This window comes from Sciurus carolinensis, chromosome 8, assembly GCF_902686445.1.
Source record: "Sciurus carolinensis chromosome 8, mSciCar1.2, whole genome shotgun sequence".
NCBI lineage: Eukaryota > Metazoa > Chordata > Mammalia > Rodentia > Sciuridae > Sciurus > Sciurus carolinensis.
Genome location: NC_062220.1, coordinates 61,942,447 through 61,961,584, shown reverse-complemented (window position 1 = coordinate 61,961,584; position 19,138 = coordinate 61,942,447). Strand labels below are relative to the sequence as shown.

General features: G+C 34.0%; 1 protein-coding gene and 1 non-coding gene across 9 annotated transcripts in view; both read right to left on the bottom strand.

Moving 5' to 3' along the window:
- Magi2 (membrane associated guanylate kinase, WW and PDZ domain containing 2) overlaps positions 1-19,138 on the bottom strand; it is a 1,289,418-nt gene that overhangs the window by 1,182,864 nt on the left and 87,416 nt on the right. The gene's annotated exons all lie outside the window — the stretch shown is intronic.
- Positions 2,034-2,138, bottom strand: LOC124992090 (U6 spliceosomal RNA). The gene has a single exon (XR_007110085.1). It is a non-coding gene; the product is annotated as a U6 spliceosomal RNA (small nuclear RNA).

Below are 19,138 nucleotides of genomic sequence, written 5' to 3'. Positions count from 1 at the left end.
GCTATTGCAGAGTCATCTTTAGAAAATCAGTCTACTAGGTGAGGCAAATTCTATCAATATCAGCTCTAAACTATGATAAAACCTGTATTCGGTGCATGTGATGAAATTTGTCTGCAACTGACAGCAACAACTCTGGTGGAAGATTCTTAAGTCTAGGGTTTCAGTGAAGGTAAATTTCAGTATATCATGAGTTTCAGTGAAGGTAAATTTCAGTATATCATGATTGTGTTTTAAGAAGTGAGCCAAGAAATACCTAAAATACATTTAAGGTAAAAAAAAAAATTATTTTAATTTCCCCATTGGGCAGGAATATCCAATGGGAAATAAATGTATTGACATTAAATTGAACTGGATTTAATCCTGGTTCTAAGTATAAGATTGTGCAGAAATTACTGAGATTCTCTGAGTCTATTTAAATTATCCAGAAAAATGTTAGTATTTGGCAGAATAGCTGTCTGATAAAGTTTAATAAATGTCTGTTTCTTTTACATTGACATTATTAGAATAACAAATTGTGTTCATAATAACTGAATAAAACAGCTCTTATTCAAGAAGTGATATCTCTTTGAGTATTCATTGAACAAGAGGGTGGAAGAACACAGATAAAGAACCTTCTGGTTAATCCCTGAACTGACCCTCAGAAACTGGTGTAAGAAAGATCAAAAGCCTTACATTATCTTGATGCACAAAGGAAAAGGAAGTGACATTCTACCAGTGGAATATTTTTCTATAGTAGATAGGATATGCATGATAAAATCCACACTTCTGTTTAAGGAGGAGTGTGTAGTTATCCGTGAGAGAGTTTATTTCAGGGGATGGAGAGTTCTGCCATGGTGCTGTGGCTTACCCAAATGTCGAACCAGTTAAGGTTACCACTTGACATTCTAACAGGTTGTAGATTCAAGAGGTTGAGCTCTTCAGTTGAATTTCCAATAGGTTGAACTGATATGAATTTTCAGTGGCTGTCTTAACTTCTTTTTCAATGTCTGGACAAGCTTTTGGGAATCATACATTTTCCTTATGCTGCAGGGGGAACTAGATAGATTTTCACACCCACCTTTATGTTATCTTGGCCCTGGGAGGCAAGGTTCTCCTCAGCTCCAATCCAACTTATTCCCACTACCTGATTAGTGAAACCATAATCCTTGGACTTGTTTGCCCTGGTTGGCTCACTCCTCCTGCAGTGGAGGCTGCTCCCAGTGGGAACTCCATTCACAGGGCATGCTTACTTGTGAGGTTACTTCCTCTGTTGTTCTCACATGCCTTACTCACCTTATACATTTAAGGATGTTCCAAGGCAATCTCCTGGATATAATAATGAGCCAAAAAATTTCAACTCTTCCAGTTAAACCTTGAAAGAATTGAATCATCAGGAAGCAAAGGGCTTAGGTCTTGTTTTTCATTCTCTGCAGGATAACTCCCCTGTGCTAAAATAGAGTATTATGCTCTCAACACTGTTAGTGCTTCAATAAACAAAATGACCATTGATACAAAATTCTTCTGTTAGAAACTGCAGTTGAAGACATGGCCTATTCTCTGCTCCAATATTCCTTACAAAAGAGCTAACAAAATGGATTTTATCTCTACATCAGTGCCAGGACATTTTTCTCTGTAGATTTACCTAGATACTGTTCTTCTATTACAATGAAAAGGATGCAGCACATGAAATTCTATTCAGTCTGAGTTTCCAGGGAATCTAGAATCATATTCAGTTCTCTCTTTCTAATTAAGCTAACTCAGATACCAAGTACCAGAGATTATTTTGCTTCTCTTGGGTACTGATATATTTTACTTTTAATTTATCTTCAAAATGCTAGTCTCTCAAAATTATCAGGAGTAAGAACTTTTTAAAAAATTACAATTTTATTGAGGCACCACTGAAATACAGAAAACTGCTTATGTTTACTGTATACAATTTGATGAGCTGAATATTTCAGACACCCATGACACCATACCACAGTTGATGTAATAAATGTATTCATCACCTCCAAAGATTTCTTCATGTCCTTTTACATTTTTGTCATAAAAAGTATGGAAATATGGGATGCTTCATGAATTTGTGTGTCATCCTTGCACAAGGGCCATACTAATTTTTTTCTGTATAATTTCAATTTTAGTGCATATGCTACTGAAATTAAAACTGGGAGGAAACACTTTGGATATTATGAGAGAAGAGTAATAAGACTATTGATGTACTCCACAGACATGTTTAGACTTGGCATCTTGCTTCTAAGACAACATATGAAGGAAGCAGGAAATGCTTATTTTTATTATTGACTTTCACTAGACCTGTTGATCTTTCTTTAAAAACTGGCACTAGTCCCCATGCTACTGGAGTATTCTTTTTAATTGCAAATGTAATATGAACTATGTTAATGTCAAAGTTTCACTACCTCTCACTTCCCAAATCCTGCTCCCGACAGATTATCACTGCTACTAGTTCCTTATATAGTGTTATAGAAATTACCATCAATTTGCTTTTTAGTTTTTATTTTCAATAGGTCACTGTAAAATGATTTGCAATGTAGTAAGAGCATGGATTATAAAATCAAGCAAATAGTACTGACAAAATAAAATCCATTAAATTCTTCAATTCATTCATCAAATAGCATAAATGTATAAAAACCTACTGTTTGATTATCTTTGTACAGAGAATGCATTTTAAACGATATAATGTAGAGGCCCTTAGACACTTAGATCTGTGAGTAAACTTGGAATTAAATTAATATCACTGTCTGATTTTATAGATAAGGAAACTAGAGCATTGAGGATTGACTGGAGTAGTTTCATGGAATGAATTCAGATCCCTGACTCCCAACTTTATGTGAGATAATGTGGCACTTTGTGAACTGGGAATTTAACAACTAACTGTGGGAGTAAAATGAATTAAAGTGAAACAAAAATACACCCACTGTGTACTTCACCAATAAAAGAAAAAGCACAGTAAATCAATCCTCACTGTCAATAATGCTTTAGCATCTATGTAACTCTATGGATAACAAATAAGAACACATTTGCTCCAAAGAAATTTACAAGCCAGTTAGGGAAGAAAGTCATAAACATGGGAAGAAAAAAGCATCAATACTAATAGAAATTAGTTCAGGATTAGTTATAAGAACACGGGTGCTATAGGAATAAGACTCAGGAATAATGCATGGTGATGGTGTCACAGGAGAGGTGGGATTTCAGTTAGGTTTAGAGGATGCATAAGAGAAAGAGGAGAAAATAGGCATAAACAAGCCTGAGAAATAAGAAAAAAATTTCCGTGTTCTGAAAATGGTGATTAGCTGAATTTTATTGGAATATGGACTTGTACCTGTGAAGACTGTACAAATCACAGCTATGCTTTGGCGGGTAAAAGATTCTAAATGCCATTCTTAAGCACATGGATTTTATCATGTAGGAAGAAGAGTCAATAACGGAGGGCCTAACATAAAAGAGGTGGTTTTCATGGGATTTAGGCAGAGTATGTTAGAGAATTGGGGCTGGAGTAAGCGTTGATGTTAACAGAGTCAATGAGGATGTGCTCTACAATGGTAGAACTTGGGTACAAACGGAAAACCATTCTTTTCTGATAGAAAATGCCTTTATTTTTTTTAACTTCTTTGGATAACTCTGACAAAAGATCTCAAATGAATAGTCAATATGCAAAATGACTCTCAACACTGTTCAGACCCATCTATTTACTGTATATTGTTATGTATTGAATTACACCCCCTTCCTCCAAATTCATATGTTGAAGTCCTAATCCACAGTTCCTCATAATCTGACCTTCTTTGGAAATAGAATAGTGAGGACATAATCAGTTAAGATGAGGCTATACCGAGTATTCTGTGCCCCAATCCAATCGAACCAGTATACTTATTAGAAGGAGAATTGTGAAAACAGACCTGTGCACACTCTGTGAAAAACATGTAAGGTGGAGGAAGGGATCAGGGGGATGCTTCTATAAATCAAAGCATGCCAAAGATTGTGTGCATGCCACTGGAGGAGGCATGGGACAGATTCTTTCTCCAGGCCTCAGGAAGAACTAAACCTGTTGGCACTTTAATCTTGGCCTTCTAACCCCCAGAATTTAGAGTTGTTTATAACACTCAATTTGCAACAGTCTGTTAGAGCATCCCCAGCAAGCTAATGTATGTATCAATAGTGCAATCTAGAATCTAAAAAGACAAGTCTTGAAGCTCCTGTGTTCTCCTGAGGCACGGAGGTAAAAAAGTTCTTAACTGAATTTGCTAAGTTTGAGAACATAATGCTTGATTGCTGAATGTGTTCTAAAAAAAATCTAAGAGTTATGAAAATAGAGTCTAAATTAAAAATTAGCTTTTGAGACTCAATCAGTTCTTCATTCTAAAGATTCAGTATGACAGTAAGGACAATAACATCTTTTAAAATGTGTACCTAGTTATAACTAGCATCTTAAGTATGTCTGAGTGAAGATTTTCATTCATTTTGCATTGTTTATTTCTTAGTCAAGATAATTATCCTTTATCCATTATTTCTACTGTTACCTAGAAAATTGATAATGTGGAGAAGTATTGAAAAATATAAGAATACTACCAAATGATTTATCAATGATTTCCATTATTAGTATGTTCAGAAGTAAACTATTTCTACATTGTTATGGTTTGGATAAAAGGTGTCCGCCAGAAGTTCACATGTGAAACAATGCAGGAAAGTTGAGAGAAGAAATGATTGGGTTGTTAGACCCTTAACCCATTCAGTGAATTAAGCCTCTGATGAAATTAACTGAAGGAGATGAGGCATTGGGGACATGGCTTTGGGGTATATGTTTTATATCCTGCAGTGGAATCTCTTGCTCTGCTTCCCTCTGCTACACTCTTTGGCCATGATGTCCTGCCCTGAGGAATGGAGCCTCCAGTCTATGGATTGAGATCTCTGACACTGTGAACCCTCCAATTTTTCCTTCTCTGCAGTTGTTCTGGTTGGATCCTTTTAGTCACAGCAGCAAAAAAGCTGACTAAAACATACACTTTTCTCTCTTTCAAAATTATTGGTTTTTTTTTTGTTTTAAAGCTGGGGATTGAACTCAATTGTACTTTACCACTGAGCTGCACCCCAATGTTCTGTATGTATCTATGTATGTATGTATTTATATTCTGAGACAGAGTCATGCTAATTTACTTGCCTGGTTGCTGACTGACCTTGAACTTGTGATCTTCCTGCCTACCTTGTCACTGAGATTACAGTTGTGGGCCAGCACACCTGTTTTATTTTAAAATTACTCTAACATTTAACTAATTAGATTCAAAGGAAGACTAGACAGACCTACTTTGGATGGAATGAACCACATCCAGGCTCTTTGATAGAACAGTAATATACACTACTATGTTTTTACTTAAATTGCCATTGTACTTAAGTAAGAAAGAGAACCATCAAGTTTTTTATTTTCTTAAAAAAGTGCGTCCCTCAAAGCACTTCCTAATTATTTTCTAATCTCATTATGAAATCACATATTATTACAAGTATCTTTATTTCTTCCCAATTGTCCTTGAAAATACTCTCATATCTTCCTATGAACATTTCACCTCTTAGAGAAATCAGTCTACTTTGAGATTGTTTTCAAAGGATCAGATTTTAGGTAATCATACTTTATCACAGATTTTTCCTTTACTATTTCAGCTTTCTCATGAGACAAATCTTAAACAGTCTTTTGATTTTGTTTTCTCCTGTTCGGTATTTTACTGCCCACCTGATAAAGCATCAACCCTTTTCCAGACCCTAAGGTTGTCTTATAACCTGCACCTGGTTTTTCTCCAGTTTTCCCATTTGCTAATCCTCTAAATAAAGTCTGTTTCTGTAGTAGACTAGACGTAACGTAGGATCTGCTGAAACCTCTCATTTGGAGGCTTTTGCTTCTTCTTCAGTTTACTACTATTAGAGTTCTTTCCATTTCTACACCCAGGATCCCATGTTAGCCCTCCTCGTCACATGTTGCCTGACCTCCTTAGACAGAAATAATCTCAGTATACTTAGAGTTACCAGCTCACAGAAATGCATACTAATTTGCAAGGACATTGTGCAAGAGTTTTCCTTGATAAATGGTATGGCTCACAGAATCCACATTTATGAGTGTAACACAAATATGCTATTATGGTAAATTTTATGTGAGCTCAGAAAATCCAACTCTCTTTAACATCCTGGTCATTAATTCTCAGATTTCCTGTAAATAGTGTCATTTCTTTGTCCGTGGTCATAATCCCATTAATTCTTGACCTCAACAATCCTCACCTTTTTCATGTTAAGTTGAAAGCTTTATGTATATCTTTTTCATGCCCTAACACAGCTTAAACCATGTTTTATTTTAAAAACAACATGATCTACAAGTATTTTCTGGTTTAAATAATAAATAACTGAATATACTGTCATATAAACATCTTAAAGAAAAATAAATTTCATGCTAGAAGAAAACAAAGGATCGAGCCTGCTGTCAAATCTATCATATTCAATTATTTATAATGTTATTATTAAATTATTGACTACGTGATCAACACTGAACATCTCCATTTCCCACTACTCAATCCTGCCTTAATTAGTAAACCTGTTTTACCACATCCAATGGTTCTTAGTGGGTGCACTTTCCCCCTGACACACTACTGTGGATCATTCTCGTCTCAAGGAATTTCTCATCTCTATAGCTTAATTGACACTGAGTAATCAATTTCTTGTCTTCCTTCACATTGCAGGTGGATTATCACACCCCAATGAACTCTCTTTTCTCTTTATCTGGCACCTCATCCTTGAGCCCCATTGCAACACTAGGCTTTGGTTTGGGAAGAGCTTTTTCCTTAACTTCAACATATTAATGCTGAGGGGATATCTCAGAGCTATACTCTTCATTCCTTTGATAGATTTCAACTAAAAATTCTAAGAAACAAAAAACAAAATCATGAATAAAATTTAAATACAGTTTTTATTTGTGACTTTTTTTGTGTATAATTTTTGTATGTATAGATATATATCATTACACAGAAAAACTAGAATTGTACCCGAGAAAAAAAAATCTTAAGTAAAATCATTAGTGCTATATTATTTAGGAGATTAAGGACCATTTTTAATAACACTGTACATAATCTTCTCATGAAAATAAATTATCCTTGGAAATTATTAGGAGAAACTTGGACTGTAAAATCAGATTAAAAAGCATGCTATTTGGTAAATTGTGTACTCTCCTATAAAAATATAATGCCAATGATATGAAGATGGTATACTTGATAAAAAAACAAATAAGCAAATAAAATGCAATCTTACTAATGAAATAAGCATTTTTGCAATCTAAATGGTGCTTAATTAAGAGATTACTTGTATTTTCTGGAAATGTTTAGTTTTTTCACCTCAAAGTAAAATGTTGTCATCTAAGCAATCTTGTATCAGATGTTCTAATGTATTACAGTTTTCTAGGTTAATTATACAAATAAAAGAAATTGCAATGGCTTTTGAAAGTAAAATTAATGGTATCTTGATGCTATTTAATGTAATTAGAATATGGTGAAAGCAGGAAACCATTTAATGAGTATATATGTTCTGACCTTGTCTCAACTCTATTGTATTTTTTAACCAAACTGTTCAAAGTGATTAAAAATTCTAGTTTGTATCAGTACATAGACGACAAGAACAAAAAATAAAAGTAGTTGCAATGTCTTTGAGAGTCAGAGGTCTAGCTTATCAATTTCAGTGACTCCAGCAACTACCAAGTTGCCCCGTACATAGTAAATGCTCACTAATTTGTGTGTTGAATACTAATCTATAAGGAAGTCCAGAAATTATCTTCAAGTTTATACAATACAAAAGACTAGTTTTCTGCTTTTTTTTCATAACATCAGAGAAAAATAACTTTTCAGGAAGAGTTTAGCATTCATCATTTACAGTCACTTTGATTTTTATATCTATGTAGCTCATTACATTTCTTTCCAGAAGAAACAAAATATTTCTAATCCATTGTGAAAACAGAGTTTTATCATTTTTGAAACTTTAACAACATAAAATATATGTGCATTAATCATTGTGCTCTCTTCATTTTTAGAACAAAATGTTCAATGCAGTGGAAGCCAACACATTTGAGACAACAGGAGAGAGTAACAACTCTGTTCCACATCATTAATTTTGACAAATATCCAAGGAGTCTTAAATTCTTAAGCTCAGAAAAGACATCTTTCACATTTAAGTAAAATTATTTTACCATAATTTTTCATTCACTGTTTTCTATGTAATATTTTATTTGTACATAAAAGAGGTTATCTGTAAATTTTATGGACTTATGCAATATAGTAATATGCTCATAATTTGTTGATTAATTCTTGTTATCAATATTCATACAAATTTACAATTAGGTGATACTATTTCTCAATAGGAACAGGAAGATTATAGAGGAATCTTAGGGGTTTTTAAAATGATACAAGTAAATTCTCAGTATAGCATCAACATGCATTATCTTCTGAATGCTGTATTTGCTTGCAAACATAACAGAAGACTATATATTAGGAAAACTGGATTCTGTTTCTGTCTTATTTTGTAACCATAGCCAATTCATTCTACTTCTTAGGATCCAGTCTCCAACTGAGAAAAAGTAGGGGTTAAATATGATGACCTCTGTAGACCTTTCTTATTAAAATTAGTACATTAATAGCCAGCACTTACTGATTCTAAGTCCTGATTATTTAATCTTTACAACACATGAAGACTATGGAGTAGCAGCTATTATTATCCTTATTTTACATATAAGGGATCTTTGCTCAGAGAGGTTGAATAATTTGTGCAAGGACATATAGCTTAAAGGTATATATCTAGCAGTGCTAGATACTGACCTCATGCATCATGAATCTATGGTCTGTGCTCCTATGGCAACATACTACTGTTCCTTTGAATGAATAGTATTACATGTTTCTGTTTATGACATTAATTGAAAGGTTTATTCTTTCTTCCTTGGTGTTTAGGAAAACCACATGAGCTCTAGAGTCAATAACCTAGGTTTCTTATTCAACTCTATCATTTGTCCACTCTGGTGTTGGACTACTCATTCTTATAGTCTCTTTCCTCATCTGTGAAATAAGAATACTCATCTACCACCCAGGGCTGTTTCAGGAGGGTTAAGACTAAAGGGGTATCATCCAGCATAGCTCGGTCATAACAGGCATAGAAGAATGTTGTTTCCCTCCCTCAGGTTTAAGCTGTCGAAGCTAATTCTGAGGTTGAGTGTGAAATGCAGACCACATAAGAGGCATTTGAGAGGATTTACATTCCTCCTAGTTCAAATGAGACCATTGCAGAAATGTGGGGGGTCATGAAATGAATAAGAACAACCTGTGTTCTCTGAAGACTTAAAGACTACAGTTCCAAGCAGTTTGTTCAGTTCAATATTTATATGAATCCCAGGGACACACATATAGTAAAATATCTAGTAATGATACAACAGTTTGTTAGAATCTTAGTTTTTTATCTACAACATCACACATCCTACACCTTTTATATGAGTCCTTATGCAGAGAATTTATTTTAGCCTTTCAAGGATATTATAGAAACACATAATTTAATATAGTTGATATGATGAAAGAACAAAATTTCTGAGAGAGAACAAACAGCTTTTTAATTATACATGAAAAAAAAGAAGGAAGTAAAAGAGGAAAAGAGTGAAGGAAAGAAAGAAGAAAAGAATGAAAATGGAATGAACTTTTGACATTCATCTTCCTCTGAATTTTTTAGTGACAAAAGGTTCATACAAATATTTAAAAGATGGGTTGATTGAAAAATAAATTGTGAGAAGAATTAATTTTGTGGGAGATTCCAGGGTTTGGAGTAAAGTCACTTTTCCTATTAAAATTTTGAATTCAGATAAGAACTACATCTCTTTGTTTTTCTATTGAGTTCTGAATACTTCAGTCTGTTAGAAATTACTGTCATATATTTCAGTGTTTAGAAAATGTTCCTCAGAAAGAATCCTTGGAAATAAGGAAAGTTTGTGCTCCTTTGCATAGTTGACTATACAGATTAAACATACGAACCAAGTTTTAAAAGTTCATTAAGAAAATTTATGAATATTAATTGATTTTATTTAATTAAACAGCTTTATTAAGTAACTTTTATTATACAATAATTTCATAGAGTAACATAAGACTTGAAAATAAAGGAGTGAGTGTGATGCTAAAACCTAGAAAAGTCGTATAGAAAAAAATAGTATACTCCAATATAAAAAAAGAAACTCAATTATTGGAATGTATAGTTAATGTTAAAGAAGTGTCTGACTTTATGTGTGGTGTGCAGCTGATATTTTAAGACATTGTAGATTTGAAGAATTCATACTAAACTGAAGTAGTTAGGATTTACAGCCAATCAAAGTATTATAGGTTGCTCTGCTTTGTCTTATTATTCATCCATTAAAATTTACTTAAAGTTAAAATTCTGTTCATAAACTTCAATTTCTTATGTTGACATATAGCAGACAATATTGCAGAATTTCACCAATAGTGATTTCAAGTTTTTTATTTGCAGGAACTTCTTCAATGAAAATAATGCTTGAGAGGAAAATTGAATAATTTACTTAATATTTTATCCATGCATGAAAAAGTATAAAGAAGCAGTTTTTCTAAGCACAATTCCCTAACTACTATAGATGAATTATTGTAATATGTCAGATGTATCATTTTAGGCTGAAATAGATTTTTTAATTAAAATGATTAAAACATCAAATTACGCTTTGGTTTTGTGAAAATGTACACAATTATTATAATTCATGGAATATTTCCAAACTTTAAAAGCCCTTCAGTGTGAAAGATGGACACTTTCTATGGAACACAGATCATTCTGTGCTGTGCAGAATTCACATGAACCAAAGTACTCGATGATTGAAATGTGCCTTAAATCTTTCTTCTGTGGCTTCAATATTTTAAAGTGCCAGGCACTGTAGTGAGTGATTAAACATGTCAACTACTTTATTATTCTCAGTAATACAAACTTGTGTGGTCATGGTATATGGGAATAGATTCAAACTATTTATTTATACAAATCAAAACCACAATAATTAGTAATGCTTTTGTTGAAATACAGTCCCCTTTATCAGGAATGTTGCCTACCTTCCCTGTAGCACTAGGGGCTCTAAGATAAATTCATATATAAATTAAAGATGGAATGAAGGGATCCACTGCTAGAGAATAAATGAAGCATCACTATCTTTTTGTGAAAAACACATTTAGCAACTCTTCATGCTTACAGGACAACTAAAAATAAATCTTTGGATTTTCATAAACTCACAAAGCTCAGGACTTCATTTATGCAAAGTTAGACATGGATGATTGAAGCATGCACAAACAGCTTTGCCTCATTTGGGGAAATCTTAATTGAGTGATAATTTTGGAAATGGTGGTCAGTCAAGCAGAAATCAGAAATCACATTGAAAACATTCTCTCTATTGGTTGACTCCCAAATGCAGACTTATAAAATCCTGGTTTTCTTAAACCTGCTACAGAGTCTTCATAGATTGGTAGCAAGGTCTCTTAGAGGTCATCTAGTCCAGGATCCCAGGGAATTCAGAAATCTCTTTAATAAGGAGATTCCCAGACTCTGCTTATGCATATCCAAGAGGCACTGCATGGGGGGAGTATGACCTTAGCACCTGGCTGTTCAAATTCTGCTCATACAGTGAGTACTGTTCCCATAGACCTATTATTGTAGAACTAAACTAGGCATCAGATAATATGATAGAATATTTTTAAAAATATTATTCAATAAGAATAATCATTAGTAATTATTATTCTCAGGTTTAAGAGATTGTTATCCCAGCAGATAAGGTTGAGAGTACAACTAAAATGTTCAGATTCAAGGGAAATTTTACTCAGAGAATCCAGTTTAAAAGGTGTAAGTCCCACCAAGAGCAACACAGAGTAGCTGCATTTTAATTTTTAAAGAGCTCTAGAATTGGGAGCAGAATCTTGCAAACCGTATAATAATGCCAACGAAGTAATTTTGTTAAGCCCATCCAGTATGCCAGGATTAGTACTTAGGATGCTTAGCACTTTTACAATATTTTAACTTATTTCATCCTCCCATGCATCTTACGAAGTAGGTTCTATTAATACCTCCATTCTAAAGGGAAGGAAAAGGATACTTAAAAACTTGGAATGTGTTCCAAGTGAAAGGAACTGCAAAAATAACATGAGAGGAAGAAATAGGAAAATTAAGAACAAATATTTCACGTATGAGTTTTCTCTGCTTCTCTCTGGGTCCTTAAAACCACCCGTTTTCTGGTTTACTCTACTTTCTAGTAGTGTTTGAGATACATATTTTAAATTGCCCCCACATTTAAAGAAACAAGCTTATTATCACAGGCCAGAACACAATCAAAACTTCCCATCAGAATGATGGAGCAATGTTACTACTTTGTCCAGGCTTGATTCAATGTCTTCTCTGAAAGGCAGCCAAGATAGTTGTGGGCATATTCAAATAATGTGTTTGTCACTACCATAACTTTTCTGTTTTTCCCAAACTAGATATCTTTCTCTTTCTCTATCTCTATCTCTGTTTTAAATCAAACAGCCATTATGGTGCTTATCAAACAATGTGGCTTTTAATACCTCTTTGTGTACAAATTAGTTACACTACCAAAAAATAATTGTCAGATATATAAACATTTTAAGACATGGTTTCAAGAGTGAACTTTCCTTTTTGAAAGATATTAATTAAAATATTTTAGATTTACATATTCTGACTCTTGTAAATAAAATACTCTGAATTTATATTATCACCCTGTTTAGAAGCAAGTGTCTACTTAAAAATTAAATTATTTGTACAAGGTGATACGGCAGAGGATATCTGCGTTAGTCAGTTTTTTGTCGCTGTGACCATAATACCTGACAGGAATACTTTTAGAAGAGGAGAAGTTTATTTTGGGTTCACAGTTTCACAGTTTTCAATCCATGGTTGGCCAACTTCATTACTCTGTCCTGGGTGAGAGAAAGCATCTTGGCAGATGAATGGTGGCAGAAGAAATCTGCTTACCTCATGTCTGCATGAAGCAGAGAAAGAAGGTGAAAGAGAAAGAGAGAGCGAGGGAGGGAAAGGGGCCTCAGGAAAGATAAACCCTTCTAGAACATGGCCCCAGAGGCATTCCTGCATTGGTCAACATAGGAGCTTCTAGGGGATACCTCATATCCAACACGTAACAGTATCCAAAGAAATTATCAGAAATAAAAATGTTCATGTGCATATTTACAGCATATATCTTGATTAAAAGATATAATTTTGTATTGTCCATTGCACTTAGATAATAGTATCCAAAGTAGTTATATAATAATATGTGAAATATGTTGTTTGAGCATGGTTTTTAATTCATAAAATTGGATGCATGGAGTATCAATGAAATTAAAATATTATATGCAATAATGAGTCAGCATTTAGCAACAACCATTAGTTTAGAACGATTTTCTATTGAGCCTCTATTTTAGAATTCTTAAAGAATAAACTGCTACATTACAAATCTCTCCACCCTGACAATAATCTGTCAGCACTCAGGACTAAGGAGAGTAGAGAAGCAACTATCTTCAGAAAGTTATTATTACTGCAGTTTTTTCTCTGTAACAATTCAAACATTAAGAAAAACAGAAAAGTATTTTGAAATGAAGAGAAAGCAAAGCATTCAAAATGCGTCTTATTCACAAAATCAATTAATTTTCCCAAAAGGCGGTTGTTCTGTGAATGTTCTCAAGCTTCAAAGTCTTTTATGTTGTATTGACCCTTAAAAGAAGAAAATAAAATAAGCACTATGCAAGATTAAGTGATACTATCTTAAATGCTTTCTGAAGTACAGAAAATCCTGACCCTCATACTGAAACTGACAGAAGAAAATGGATAAGACAGTTAAAGTAGTCCTTTATTTCTACAATGAAAGCATTAGAATGCATCACTTTGTTTAAGGAAACCATGTTATAACTCACAGCATGACTGAATACAGGGCTGAATAAAAAACACATCTTTGTGGGGTTTTGTCATAAGGTTTCACACTATCAAAGAGATTACTTTTTAAATCAATGAGTTGTTACTCATTCTCTCAGTTCCAAATTAAGGGGAGGAGAGTCTTGCCAATTTCACCTTTTCCTACCAGCCGAAAAGAAAGACCCACGTTTAAATGTGTAACTCTATCTACGACTTCATTTAAATCTACAGATGATTGCAATGGATATTAAAAAATTATGCCCAAGGTCATTTTTCTCATTTGTACATTTTTTGAGTATTAGAAATATGACAGTCAAGCTTGTTTAACTATTCAAACTGTACAGAGTAGCCAGAAGCTGTGATTTCTACAGATTATTAAAGAATAACCCAAAGGACTCGGAAGTCAAAGCACAGCTAAAGAAAGAGTCAAAGCACCAAAGCTGTGTCTCATCAGGCTTGTTGACAATGTACCCTGGGAGACATGACTTTATCTTCAAAGTGACACCAGGCAAGTTTTGCTCACTGAACCAGGCATTATATGCAGGGTTCACAGCAGAGTTAGCTGCCAGCTCAGAAATAGCATTTAGATGCTGATTGCAATGATGCTGACCCTCACAAAATTGTTAGCATATCAAGGAAACAATTTGTTCCATCTGAAACTAAAAATAAGTACTATCACTTTAATGTTTTCTCTTAAGACTGTCCTTGAATTATTTTAAACTAGATTTAAATAAAGCCAAGCAAGCTCTCAGATTTTTAGTGAATTATTAAGATAGTTAAACACAGAAATTAAGAAAAGTTTAGAAAGGATGTATGGCAAATATCGTCATGTTCTTCTATTGCTGTCCAAAAAAGGCATCTACAACCAAAAACAATCTCTAGGATGAGGGACCCTATCAACTCCTAAGTCTAACTGAGACTTAAGTACATATCCCTTTCATCTCCATTTAATGGCTTTGAAATATTGGCTAGCCATCTAACCTCTTTGATTTTTATTTTTTTAACTTGTAAAAAATATATCTATTGATGCCTTCTTTGCCTTTCACATACTTTTTATATAACTAAATATGCCTATGTACATGAAAATGCTTATAAACCAAATACAAATAAAATTATTAAGCTAGACCTCCTATTTAATTACATATTTATCTATTTCAAATGGAGTCCATTCTGTTTAGCTGAGGACCTTGATTTATATGACAGTAGGTCAGTCTTGAAAATATATTGTGGTGTTCAAAATCAACACATTCATACTTAAAAGAAGTACATTATTAATCTAAGCCACTAGACCTCTATTTGAAAAAAAATTATTCAGATAAACAACTTTCTGCTATTATAGTTGTGATGGTCTCCCATTTCCACCCCCCCAACGCTCCACCTACCACATATACTTATGAATAATAGATATGGAAAACCAAGTGCACTGAGCACTTGAATCCAACAAAGTGTTGTTTTGTTATGCATTGAAAAATTAATGGAAATTTTGGTTGTTGAATTCCATTTTTCAGTGAAACCAACTATAGTCTTTTGACATCAATTTTACCTTTATGATAATTCATGAATATTCTCTGCTTTCTCTAGAGCACTCTGATCTGTTAGGTAACCAAAAGGTTTATATTTAAGGGAGCAAGAGTATTATACTTCTGGAACAAATGAGAAGTTATATATTAGTAGTCTGTAAATAGAAAGTTACAAAGGACCTAATCAAGGGTCTTACTAGGGATAGAGGCTAAAGGGGAAGAAAAAACCCAGCAACAGAAAATGGTTTAGTGTAAGAAACTTCCTTGTCCTCAGGAGCCTGAGGATCTCCTCACCCACCCAGAGACACCAGGGCAGTCATTGAGGGTTAGGAGAAAGCACTGGTTAGGATGGCACCACACCCCTTCATCTGCTGAGACATACCTGGAAGCCTGGAGGAATCTCCAATTAATCCCTCAGGCAGCAAAGGTAAGAATTAGTGGATCCCAGTGGCACTAAATAAACAGAGTAGACCATAATGATACCAGAAGAGTGAAGTGTGAATCACAGAGCATAAAAGTAGGTCAAGACATGTGTAAGAATTAAACAGGGTGACTTCTAGCAAAAATAAAGGAAGCCAGAGTCAGTTAACACAATAAACTAAATATTCAAGATACAACTGGAAATCTACAAACCAAAAGCCAAGAATTTCATACCTTGACTGAAAAGACAATCAACTGGTGTTAACACTGACATGAATCAGTTGTTCAAATAGTCTGATGAGTAAGTATTTTATTTTATTTTTTTTTTTTTTTTTTTTTAATTTTTTTTTTATTTTATTTTTTTTACGTTTACATAGGGTAATGATGTTTATTATATTTTTCCCCTCCCCCCCACCCCTCCCACCCCTCCCACCCCTCCCACCCCTCTTTTCCCTCTACACAGTCCTTCTTTCCTTCATTCTTACTGCTCTCCTTAGCCTAACTCTAAACCTAACCCTAAACCTAATGCTAGCCCCTCCCACCCCCCATTATATGTCCTCATCCGCTTATCAGCGAGATCATTTGTCCTTTAGTTTTTTGAGATTGGCTTATCTCACTTAGCATGATATTCTCCAATTTCATCCATTTGCCTACAAATGCCATAATTTTATCATTCTTCATTGCGGAGTAATATTCCATTGTATAAATATGCCACAGTTTCTTTATCCATTCATCAACTGAAGGGCATCTAGGTTGGTTCCACAATCTGGCTATGGTGAATTGAGCAGCAATGAACATTGATGTGGCTGTATCTCTGTAGTATGCTGATTTTAAGTCCTTTGGGTATAGGCCAAGGAGTGGGATAGCTGGGTCAAATGGTGTTTCCATTCCAAGCTTTCTGAGGAATCTCCACACTGCTTTCCAGAGTGGTTGCACTAATTTGCAACCCCACCAGCAATGTATGAGTGTTCCTTTTTCACCACATCCTCGCCAACACCTATTGTTGCTTGTATTCTTGATAATCGCCATTCTAATTGGGGTGAGATGAAATCTTAGGGTAGTTTTGATTTGCATTTCCCTTATTACTAGGGATGTTGAACATTTTTTCATATATCTGGTGATTACTTGTACATCTTCTTCTGTGAAGTGTCTGTTCATTTCCTTAGCCCATTTGTTGATTGGATTATTTGTATTCTTCGTGTAGAGTTTTTTGAGTTCTTTATAGATTCTGGAAATTAGCGCTCTATCTGAGGTATGGTTGGCAAAGATATTCTCCCACTCTGTAGGCTCTCTCTTCACATTTCTGATAGTTTCCTTTGCTGAGAGAAAGCTTTTTAGTTTGAATCTATCCCAGTTGTTTATTCTTGCTTTTATTTCTTGTGCTATGGGAGTCCTGTTAAGGAAATCTGATCCTGAGCCAACAAGTTGAAGATTTGGACCTACTTTTTCTTCTATAAGATGCAGGGTCTCTGGTCTGATTCCGAGGTCCTTGATCCATTTTGAGTTGAGTTTTGTGTAGGGAGAGAGATAGGGGAAGAAGAACTCAAACTATCCCTGTTCGCTGATGACATGATTATATATTTAGAGGAACCTGGAAATTCCACCAGAAAACTTTTAGAACTCATAAGTGAATTCAGTAAAGTAGCAGGTTACAAGATCAATGCTCATAAATCCAATGCATTTTTATACATAAGTGATGAATCTTCAGAAAGAGAAATTAGGAAAACTACTCCATTCACAATAGCATCGAAAAAAATAAAATACTTGGGAATCAATCTCACAAAAGAGGTGAAAGACCTCTACAATGAGAACTACAGAACACTAAAGAAAGAAATTCAAGAAAACCTTAGAAGATGGAAAGATCTCCCATGTTCCTGGATAGGCAGAATTAATATCGTCAAAATGGCTATACTACCTAAAGTTCTATACAGATTCAATGCAATTCCAATTAAAATCCCAATGATGTACCTCGCAGAAATAGAGCAAGCAATTATGAAATTCATCTGGAAGAATAAAAAACCTAGAATAGCTAAAGCAATCCTCAGTAGCAAGAGCGAAGCAGGGGGTATTGCAATACCAGATCTTCAACTCTACTACAAAGCAATAGTAACAAAAACGGCATGGTATTGGTACCAAAATAGACAGGTAGATCAATGGTACAGAATAGAGGACATGGACACAAACCCAAATAAATACAATTTTCTCATACTAGACAAAGGTTCCAACAATATGCAATGGAGAAAAGATAGCCTCTTCAACAAATGGTGCTGGGAAAACTGGAAAAATGATGAGTAAGTATTTTAAAGCAGCATCACAAAAATATATAATGGCAAAGAATTTATATAAAAAATGTAATGTATTGAACTGAAAAATAAAATAAAAGAAATATAAGTTGCATGGATCGACTTAATAGTAGAATGGAGTAAGAGATAATAGAATTAGGGAAATTGAGGATAGAACGGGAATTCAGGCAACTTGAACAATACAGAGAAAAATAAAATGGGGAGAAGAGAGAACAGAGCTTCAGAAACTTGTGGGACAATAACAAATGACTAAATGTTCATACTGTAAGAGCCTCAGAAGGAGAGGAGAAAGGAGTGAGCCTGAACAGGATATAGTAGCTGAACATTTGCTGAAAACTCTCCAAATCCAATGAAAACTAAAATTTACACATCCAAAAATCATGCAAACCTAAAAGAGGATAAACCCAACCAAGAAACCATAATTAAATTATATTTTGAATTCTAAAGACAAAGAAAAAAACCATTAAGTTGTCATAAAAGAATAACACACTACTGAAGGAAGAACCAACTCAAGTGAAGACATATTCCTCATTGAAACCATAGAGAAACATATTGTGTAAGGGACACAATAAATTTAAGGTGCTAAAAGAAGGAGAAAGAAAGTAAAGCTACCAACCACAAGTCTTATATCTAATTAAATTTTTTTTTCAGGGAAAAAAAGGGGAAAAAACATTCCCATATGAAAGAAAACTGAAAGAATTTTTTACTAATTGACCTGTCCTTAAAGACTTGGCTAACATAATTTCTTCAAACTGAAAGAAAATGATAAAAATAGATAGTACATTGAAAAGGAAAAACAAAAGGAAGAACAAAAGAAGTAGAAATATAGGCACATAAGACATGCCATTCTTTCTCACAGATTTAGATCACATTTGATTACCGAGACAAAAAGACTAAAAAGACAATACAGGTAAAGGGAAATAAGTGAAAATGAAATTTCCACAGAGCACTAGA